Consider the following 11502-nt stretch of genomic DNA (forward strand, 5'->3'; position numbering starts at 1 on the left):
GTGGACTTGGCTTCTTAAAAAGAAAAGGAAAAGAATTTTTCAATCTCTTTACAAAAAGAACAGAAAAGAGATTGAGAAATGCAAAGAAAAGCCAAAAAGAAACCAAGGTTCATAAGTTAAGAGGTTGGAAAAGAGAATTATGGAATAAAGTGGAGTAAAATGCTTCATTGAGAAAAAAATTCAAAAAAAAATGCCTAGAACTTAACTTAATTACCTAGAAAAATCATGATTGTCCAAACCAAGCCTCATTACAACCGAAAACAAGAACTTAGTGATCCTTAATTGATTATGCAATTTAAGAGAATAGGTGAGACAAAGAACAAGTTCAAATTACTACAATCAAATGGTTGAAAAATTGAGTGAAACACTTAACCCTTTGAAGTTCCAATTTTGATCTTGTGTGCAAAAACACTTTTTGATTGAAAAATATTTGCTTAGGTAAATTGTTGCACATTTTTTATGAAAAAAACATAAAATTCATGTTTGAAGCATTATGTGTTAAAAATTCATAAATCATGAAAAATCTCATTGAAAACAATTTTTTGATCATGCTTAAGCAAATTTGAAATCATGTAAACCATATCTTCAAAAATTAGCCAAGTCTTGAATTCGGATAAGCTTTACCTTTTGTTTGAGGACAAACAAAGTCTTAAGTTGGGGGGATTTGATAAGTGCAAAAAATACCTAATTTTCATACACTTTTCATGGCACTTATCCTTGGATAAATTGAGAAAACCAACTTAATTCAAAACTTTTTGGATAAAATATTATAATCTTGTATATATTCTTTGTATATTTCTTTTTTAATGTATTTTGTAGAATTTAGGTAGAAAAGAAAAGAATTTATCAAAGGCATACAAAGTCATCAAAATAGGCCAAAATGCTCAATACATAAGCATGACTCATCAAAATTTGGCCTATGTGAAGTCAACATGAAGCTGCTCACTAAGCAGCTTAGCTTGGACCAAACCCATGCCCAGCATGACCTGGACACCAACCTGGCACGGTCAGACCAAAATTACACGGTCAGAACCAACCTGGTACAATCAGAACACAAGTCTGGCACAAGCCAACCTGCTCAAGTAGACAGCTTAGAGGAGCACCTGGACCGCCCAGCGCGGAACCACACACCTGACCAGGTCAGCAAGCACTAGGCCACATCACCATCAGCATGGTCATAGAGGCTCAAGCAAGCAACTCAGCGGTGCCACATAGGCACTTAGCGGTGTGCACCCAACAACTTGGTCAGGTTGACTTAGACACCAAGTAATCGTGACATCATGCATGACATCAGCTCAAACCGGTGACTATGCTGCTTGGCCAAGAGACCAAACCCATGTTGAAGGGTTTGGTCAGCAGCTTGGCGGTGGAAACAAGAAGCTCAGCTGGGTCCAGGAAGGCTATAAAAAGGATGCACCTCAAAGGCAAAAAGAGATTGTGCTTTTTATTCTAACATTTACTCCTACATTCACACACTTGAACTGAATTATTCTCTTCATCTTCTTGTAATTTTCTTGGAGATTTTCCACTCCAAAGTAGTTTAGGTAAGTGTAGTTTGTAGTTTTTCTCTCTTAATTCAAAAGGAGAAAGGAGATGGCAAATGAGATGCAAAAACATAATTTTGTAATCTCATTTGGGACCAAAAGCATCTCATCCATGGATAGATGCCTCATGCTCCTACAAATTGACTTGGATTATGGTGTAATTTCTTCTCTTTAAATTATCATCTTTTGAAATCAATGCATTCAAATTATGACTTTTGGGTTAAGTTTTGATTCTTTATGAAGTTCTTAATGTGGTTTTAGCTTGATCACCTAAAACTTGATTTAAAGATCCAAAATGCTTCTTCTTAAAGTGTTGACAAGTGAACTAAAAAGTATAACCTACACCTTAGTTCACTTTCCATATCAAACATCTATTTTAAGCAACTTATTTTCAAGGCTAAATAAAGTTAATGGAGCCTGTAGTAGGGTGTGACAAGCTGCTCCGACAAGTGGCACTTAACTATTATTTAGTGTATTTCATAAGGTTTGAAAATCATCTTATCATTCTAGGACACTAGATGAAGGATTTAGAAATGGTGTATGGAATTAACCAAAGATATAACACATAACTTGTAATGTTTTCAAAAATCAATTAAGTGTATAAACAAATCCATATTTCCAAACCAAATTCCTCCTCAAGAATTTGTGCATAATAGTTGTTTATGTTTATGTTTACTTGTCAATATTTCTTAAACAAAATCAACCAAAAAGATGTTTAAACATTATTAGTAATATAATATGTATATAGTAATATTCTATTAGGCAATTCCTTGTGGTTCAACATAACCCTATATTATACTAAAATTGAATCTTGAAAGAGATGCAAATGTAAAATAGTAAAGTGTTAACGTATAAATTTTATTTTTTGACAAAGAAAGAAACCTTGAATCAAAGTGAAATTTAATTGATAAGTTGGATCTTTGTGAAAAGGAAAAATATACAGTTATAATGAGTGATCTAACTACTAACTTTTAGTTTCAGCCACTTATATTTCCGCAACTAACATTTATTTTATGTCATTTAAATTCTGCAACTAACTATTTATTGCTTTATTTATTCTTTATACCAACCCTTTGAAAGAAGTGGTACGGTTAACTTCTAACTTCATTCATTTGTCATTTTATTATTATTTGATACCAACATTTCATAAGAAATTGTATGGTTAATTTAATAAAACGAGACCGACCTTTATGGTATGGTTAAAAGGAACCCAAAAAGGGAGTAAATAAATAAAGTCACTAACTAATTAAATGTTACTCATTATCACTTGTATTAATTTACTAAATTCATACCATTAAATCGGCGTTGGAATTTATTCCAACAAAGCCAAGATGGTATGTAATTGTTAATAATTCGATAAACTTAAGTCGTTGATGAAATGGAATATTCTTTAAATCATTATACCGGTGTTGGAATTTATTCCTATAAAGCCGAGATTGTGAGCAAAAAATAAACCAAGTAAGTAAATAAGAATCAGAAACTTGACTAAAAATAAATAGGACATCATCGCGGAAAAGAACTCTTCCAACAAGGAGCTTGGTTTTGTCCAAGACAAATACTTGTTATTTTGTGATAGTCAAAGTGCAATTCATCTTGGGAAGAATTCAACTTTTCATTCAAGGTCCAAACACATCAATGTGAGGTATCATTGGATACATGATGCTTTGGATGCTAGGTTGTTGTAATTGGCTAAGGTTCATACAGATGATAATGATGATGATATGATGACTAAGGCCTTAACAAGGTGGAAATTTGAAACTTGTTGTTAGATCGTCGGTTTGGTGATTCTCTCCACCTAGTTGTGAGGGGAAGATTTATTGGGTTTGGGCTCTCTTCCTATGTGGAGAAAGACCCAATTGGGCAAAGCCTAGTTATCCCACTTAATCTAATTGATAGGCTTCAGATGAGGCAAGAGGGTGAAGTCAGAGTAGGCAAAAAGAGACAATAGAAAAGTGAAAGAGAAGTTGAAAGAACTCAACCCGCAGGAACTCATAGCAGTTGTGGGAGATTTGCGACTACGTATCATTCACCGTTTGATCGAGCTGAAATTTGGATAGAAGGTTCACAGCTTTGGGTAGTTCATTCTAAATGGTTGGATCGGTGAGAAGTCATCCGAGGTGGTAGAAAACGAGCCAAAATAGTGGCTGTTTTTTTCTAGTTTTTCTCCAACTTTGTGTTCTCATTTTCAAGCTTGTTGCTTTATTGTATGTTGTATTGTTGAGCATGTTTTGTGTTGTATTTTGGAGACATTCTTGTATTCCTATTTTGATCATTGTGAATACCCAATTTTGTCCGGCCCAAAATACATTTTTCCAAAAAATTATAAACAAATAAAAAATGTTTTTTTGGCTTAATGATCCAACACAAAAAATTTGAATTTCAAAAAGGGGTTTAAATGAATTCTCTCACAAAATTGTTTCAAAAAAATAAAAAGGGAATTTTAAAAAGAGTATTTAATGGATAATCAATAACTTCATGATGACTTATATTTAATCCATTTTTTTATTTAAAGGAAATTCAAAAATGATTTTTAAGTGTCTTAATGATCACTTATTAGCTAAAATCAATTCCTAAAAAATGTTTACCATGACAAAATTCATTAATTTGCATGTATGAGAAAATATATTTTACGATCCTACAAGGATGAAACTTTTTTAAGCTTTTAATGAAAGTTGAATCCAAATATAGTTTTTTAGTGTCAAAAAATTATTTTAGATTTCTGAAGAATTGTTTGGTCGTGTTCGAAGTAACACTTTTTTAAAGTATCCCAAATAAACAACAAAAACAAATATTTAAATGCAAATTAATGACTATCAACTTTCAAAACTTAAATTTTAAAGACCATAATAACAAAAATCATTTTTTTGGTTGGATTATTTGAATGTACAAATCTTGCATTGAAAGCTACTTAACATGTTGACTAGGCATTAAAAAGATTGCACTAAAGAGTGATTGAATCACATTTTAATTGCTAGTTATGGACTTGATTTTCTAAAGTGTATAACAAATTGAGTCATGTGCAAAAATTAGCATGAAGTGGTAATGAAAATCAGATTTATAATTGGGAATTAATATGGAAATAAAATCAAATCACAATATTGATTCTATCCTATGAATTAATGAGTGGTCTTGGCTATAAAAAGAGAAAACCACACAATTTTTTCTTCCCAAAAAAACAATTTTCCAACAAATTCATATCATCCACAACAACATCAAAATCTCTCATTCACAAAAATCTCAAAATCTCCTATACAAAATAACCCAAAAATCATTCAACAAAAAGACATTCAAACCCTCAACATCCAAAAGTACCTTTATCATCCACAATAATCGAAGATCTCCCATACACAAGAACACCACACAAAAACGAGAAAAAAATACAAAGAAACTCACGAAAAAATTATAATTGCATTAGTATACATTGTAGAGAAGCTTCAAATACATGTCAAAGTCATGTCTCTAAATTTGTGCTTGCACACAAAATCCCTATCTCTATTACATGTCTGTTCAGTATTGGTTAGCCTTTTTGCACCATTTTTCCTGAGAGTTGCAATATTCCATTCTTTGGTAAAATTATGGTAACGATATAATTAATAATCCATGCCTTATAGAAAGGGTACCTTTCCAATGGGCAGCTAAGGTGCTAATACCTTTCCTAGTCTGTAATTGACTTTCGAACCTGGATATAAAAGTTCAAGACCCAATGCGATTGGGCCAAAAGGTTTTTCTACATTTTTTACTAAAAAAAATGTAGTGACGACTCTAATGAGGTCGTGCAACCGAAAATTGGAGTGCGACAATCATAGTGAAACCATATGCACACACGAAACTACATCTTTTGTCACACAATATTGTACCACTTCATGTGTCATGAGATATGATTGGTCAGAAAAATACTTAATAATTAAATTTTAACTTAAATATATTTTTTCAACCAATCACATCTCATGGCACATGGAGTGACACAAAATGTGGGACAGAACATGTGCTACCATGCACACTCATACCTACCATAATCTTCATTTTTTTGTCGCAATCTTATATCTTGATTACATGTACCATTTATTTTTTCCTTTTTTGTTCATTTGTTTTTCTTCATTATTTTATTTAGTGCATTTTTATAACTCTTTATAAAAAATAATCAACTAATTATATTTAGGATTTGTACTAATTAAATTTGAAATAATAAAGAAATAAAATATAATGTTGATAAAATAAATAAAATAAATTTAGAATGTTTTTAATTAATTAATAGAATTGGAATAGTTGGGTCGTGACCACATCATCTCTTCCTTTTTGCCAAGCCAAAAATCAATCTACGATCATACCCCAGATCATATCTACTAACAGTCGTTGGTTCAAGTGGTATATGCTTGATTCCCCTTAAGCAAGGTCTCGAGTTTGAGTATTGTGCATGTAAAAAAATGTCCACTAGGAGAGTTAGTCCCACATACCTGTGGATGTACCCGGCTCGGACAGGATTGCTTCTAGTGCGAGGATACCTATGAGAAACCAAAAAAATACCCCAGCTCATATCTTCCTTTATGCCTCAAGTGAAAAGTCGATCTAAAATCCCCTTAATTAATTTATAAAATTTGAATAGGTCGGTCATTGCCTATGTCATCTCTTCCTTTTCATCTTAAGGTGAAGTCAATGTGAAGAAGATCTGGCTCATAACCTTGGCAAGATTTTGATAAAGACATCAACATGACATAAAAGAAGAAAAGGAAGAATACTTATGAAGACAGTGAAGATAGAGCTTCAAGAAATTAGAATATAAGTCTTTATGTACTTCTATCCTTATACTCTAAATCTATACACTTAGTAGTAATGCTCAAAATTATTTTAAATAAAATTGATAAACACAAGTATAAATGAAAACATTTTTCAAAATACTGCGTAACAGGTTACTAGATCTAAGTAACAAGTAATTGTGACTAAGTAATAGGTTACCAGAACTAAGTAACAGGTTACATGAGTGACAAACGAGTTATCCAACAAAAAATATTCAAGGTAATCGATTACACCATGTGGGTAACCGATTACACAACATGTTAAATAATTACCCAGTTGGACAGAACAGTTGGGTAATCGATTACACCTTTTGAGTAATCGATTACTACCTGTGAAAATCAACTATGTAGTTGGACAAACTTGTTGGGTAATTGATTACATCGATTAAGCAATCGATTATTGAGAGTTGTTACACCAGTTTTCATATTCAAACCACACAACTTTCAACCCAAACCAAATGGTTTCATTCCAAACAATTACTACCTTTTCATTTCAAACACACACAATACATAACATAACTCAGATTGAAATCACTTACTCAAACTATAATTTTCTGAAATACTTGTTCTACACTTGGTGCCACTTTTTCATAACTTTTAGAACTTGTTTTGCAATGTTGCCTTAAGTGTTATTGCAAGTTATTCAAACATTCTGAGAATTAGTATTAAAGTATACATTGAGTTATTGGATTGCAAGAGTTTATAGCTTCAAAATCTTGTAAAGGCAATCCATTACCATTGTTAAACGTTTTCTTCATTCAAAGTATTGAATTACTTTCTTTCGCAAGGGTGTGATAAGAAAGGGGATAGAGTCACTTGGAAAGGGTGCTTTTCAATGAGTGATATAGGTGTTAGAGAGTGAGTAAGGTACAAGTGAATCTCAGGGTGAGAAATGGTAATTACTACTCTTAATATCTAGTGAAGAAATCTTTTGTGTTGCAAGAGTACTAGATGTAGCCTTTGGTGGACAAGAAGGTGAACTATTATAAAAACGTCTATGTACTCTCTTCTCCTCTTTATTTACGCATATATTTTTCCACTGCTATTAACTCTTGAATTGTGAAGAAAAATCAGTCATAGTTTTAAACAACTAATTCCCCCCCCCCCCCTTAGTTGCCATCTCAGTCTTACAATTGGCACCAAGCTTTTTTGAGTAATTTATTCTCAAAAGAGATCCTGCTTCGAAGATGGCCGCAAGATCATTTCTAGGAGAAGGTTCCAACATCAATAGCCCTTCCAGCTTTGTTGGAGAATTCTATGACTTTAGGAAGATCAGAAGGAGAATCTTCATAGAGTCTCAAGATCTAGACATTTAGGATGAAATTGAGGAAGGACCCTATGAACCCTTCACAATTATCAACAGTGTGAGGGAAGTGAAGCTGAAATCCTCATGGAATGATGAAGACAAGAAGAAAGTGCAATATGATCTAAAAGAAAACAATATCATCACTTATGCACTCGGTATTGATCATTTTTTTAGAGTATTAAACTGAAAATCTACTAAAGAAATGTGTGATACTCTAGAGACTACACACGAAGGAACCGAGGAGGTAAAAAGGTCAAGACTAAATACTCTTTCCCAGGAATACGAAATGTTTTGTATGAAACCTAGATAGAAAATACTTGATTTACAAAAGAGATTTACTCACCTTACAAATCATCTCATTGCACTTGGAAAATCTTTATCAAATAGTGACTTGAACTTAAAAGTTCTAAGATCACTTACCAGAACATGGCAACCAAAAGATACAGCCAGTTTTGAAAAAAAAAGTTTGTCAAAGATGTCCTTGGATGCTTTGTTTGGAAAATTGTAGGAACATGAATTAGAACTCAGTCAGCTTGAACAACATGAAGAGGAAGAAAAGAAGAAGAAGAATATTTCTCTCAAGGCAAAAGTGGATAGATATGATTCATCGGGAGATGAATCTGAAAAAGAAGATATAAAAGATATGAGTTTTTTCGTAAAGAAGTTCAAAAAGTTCCTTAAAAGGAACAAAGGCACTAAAACTAGACAAATGAAGAAATTTTCCAAGAATAATGACGCTTCCACTTCAAACCAAAACTTCATATGCTTTGAATATGGCAAGTCTGGTCATATGAAAATGGATTGCCTAAACCTGAAGAGGAATGCCTTCAAGGGTAAAAATGAAATGAAGACTGGACGAAGAGGTTACATAGCTTGGGAAGATAATGATATCAGTTCCGCCTCTAAACCAGAAAATGAAGAACAAGCACATCTCTCTCTCTCATGGAATCTCATCACTCTGATGATGAAGAGGTAAATGAATCTAACCTATTTTCTTCTTCTGAATTGCAAATTGCATTTACTGCTTTACATGATGAATACGTCAAACTCACCAAACTATTTTTAAAACAAAAAATGAGTTAGAAGTATTCAGAAATAAACCATCATCTTCTTCATGTCAAAACTACATTACTCTTGAAAAGAAAGTTTCAACATTAAGACTTGAACTTAATAAAATAAACAAGAGTAGCAAAGAACTGGACAAAATTATCAAGGTTTAGAGACATTCTACAGACCGAAGAGGTCTTGGCTATTCTAACATCCAAGTTTCTAAGAAACAAAATGTCTCAACAAAGATAAACTTTCAAAAACAAAGTATCCATGCATCTAATTGTAATCACAACAAATCTTGGACACATAAGCATCTACCCACTTGTTCTTACTGTGATAAAATTGGTCACACACCTAACACTTGTCATATTAGAAAATATGGTGTGTCATCTGGCCAATATAAATGGATAGAAAAAGGTGCTAACCCCGTAGGACCCAAATCACATTGGGTACCTAGAAAATAATTTTAATTTGTTTTGCAGGAGTGCTTGAAAGCCATAAGCATAATAGTATTATCATGACAACGGCTGTTCAAAGCACATAGAACATGGAGATTCAAAATAATCATTTATTCAAGTAATAAAGGCTTTGATACCTATGCATAGAATATCAAAAGAAAAATCCTTGGTATAGGTAACATTATTATTATATTTATTTTATCTAAGTGCTTGGTACGAACATCTAACAAACTTTCTTATTGAAAAAGGTTTTACAAAAGGAAAGGTCGACACTATACTATTTATTAAGAAAATAAATCATCATACTCTTCTTGTTCAAATATATGTAGATGATATTATTTTTGGTTCTACTAATGAAACCTTGTGTAATGATTTTGGAAAAATGATGCAAGGGTAGTTTGAAATGTCTATGATGGGGAAGCTAAATTACTTCCTTGGATTACAAATCAAACAACTCAAGGATGACATTTTTGTGAGTCAATCCAAATACTACAGAGACTTGCTAAAAAGATTTGAAATGGATGACTGCAAGCAAATTGCCACTCATATGGGTTCTGGCACATACATTGATACGGATGAAGCTGGGAAATGCATTGATATATCAAAGTATCAAGGTATGATTGGTTCCCTACTTTATTTAACTGCCAGTAGACCTGATATAATGTTTAGTGTCTGCTTGTGTGGTCGGTATCAATCTAAACCAAAAGAGTCACATTTAGTTCTATCAAAAGAATCATTAAATATCTAAAAGGTACAACTGATGGTATCCAAAAGGAAGTATATGTGATTTGGTTGGATATTCGTATTCAGATTTTGATGGAAGCAAAAGTGAGAGAAAAAGTACAAGTGGTACTTGTCATATATTAGGTAATGCATTAGTCTCATGGTCATGCAAGAAACAAGCATGTGTTGCTCTAAGTACTACTGAGGTGGAATACATAGCGGTAGGTAGTTGTTGTGCCCAAGTGTTGTGGCTTAAACAACAATTGTGAGATTATGTCTTGGACTTAGACTGCATACCCCTAAAATGTGACAATACTAGTGCCATAAATCTCACAAAGAATCCAGTAATGCATTCTAGAACCAAACACATAGATATAAGACATCATTTCCTTAAGGACCATGTCCAAAAGAAAGATGCATTTGTAGAATTTGTTGATACTCATGACCAACTAGCAGATATATTCACTAAACCCTTGGCAAAAAACATTTCTATAAAATTAGACGTGAATTAGGCATACTTAATGAAGCTTACTTATCTTAAATGCTTATTATTGATTATATGTGTGCTTCATTATGCTTATAATATGCCTACTTGTATTTAAAATTGATTAAAAAATTTCAAAATTTTCAAATTATTGGATATGTAATCGATTACATGCGATGAGTAACCGATTACCAAGCATCAGGTATGCTTCAAAATTCAAATTTTGGGTTCAGTAACAAATTACTCTAAAGAGTAACCGATTATAGCATTAAGCAAGAGGCCTCAGTAATTGATTACCCACCTGTGTAATCTATTACCTAAGGTGTCTGTTTGAAATCTGGGAATTATTTTGTGTTGATTAACCAATTACTCACTATCAGTAACCGATTACTCTGAGTTGTATTTAAGTTTCCCTCCTCATTTTTCAAACACTTCTTCTTCCTCCTCAAACCCTCTATTTCGTGTTCAACCTAGATTTTTCCTGAAAACTTCATTTTAGATCTGATTTGTATGATTTTTGAGTCATTTTATATCACATTTTCAATTCTAAACACTTATATTCCATAGATTTTATGTTTAGTGGCCCCAATCAAAAATCCCCAAATCTCTCAAAACTCAAAACCTAACCTTTCAAAAATCGCAATTCATGGCGTCATCATCATGAGCTAAGAAGCAACGTACTGGTGTGTCTCAAATAAATCAAGGAGCTTCATCTTATGAGGCTAATCCTTTGGACTTGGCACGTCTTCTTGCAAATGACGTTCAATGCAAAACATTCTTAGAGCATTTTCTTGGACGCTCCATTTTTGCTCCTAAGTATGGTAATGTCAGTAACTTTGAGTTTGAAGATTTTGATTTCCCTACTCTTCTAAGGCAACAAGATCTTTTTTATTTCTATGAGGAATCAAAAGCCTATTATCCTGAACTTGTTAAAGTGTTTTACTCTAACTTCAACTTTAGGAAAAATCATTTACATCCTATGTTAAAGGAAAAGAAATTATTGTGGATATTAAAACCTTTAGTTCAATTTCCTGTAACATACCTTTTCAAGGTAGCATCAAAGATTTCGGTCTTGCATGCAATTAGGATAATTATGATAGAAAAGAGTTCTACTACTCTATGTGTAGATTCTCTAAGAGGAAAA

The sequence above is a fragment of the Lupinus angustifolius genome, chromosome LG08 (genome assembly GCF_001865875.1).
Source record: "Lupinus angustifolius cultivar Tanjil chromosome LG08, LupAngTanjil_v1.0, whole genome shotgun sequence".
NCBI lineage: Eukaryota > Viridiplantae > Streptophyta > Magnoliopsida > Fabales > Fabaceae > Lupinus > Lupinus angustifolius.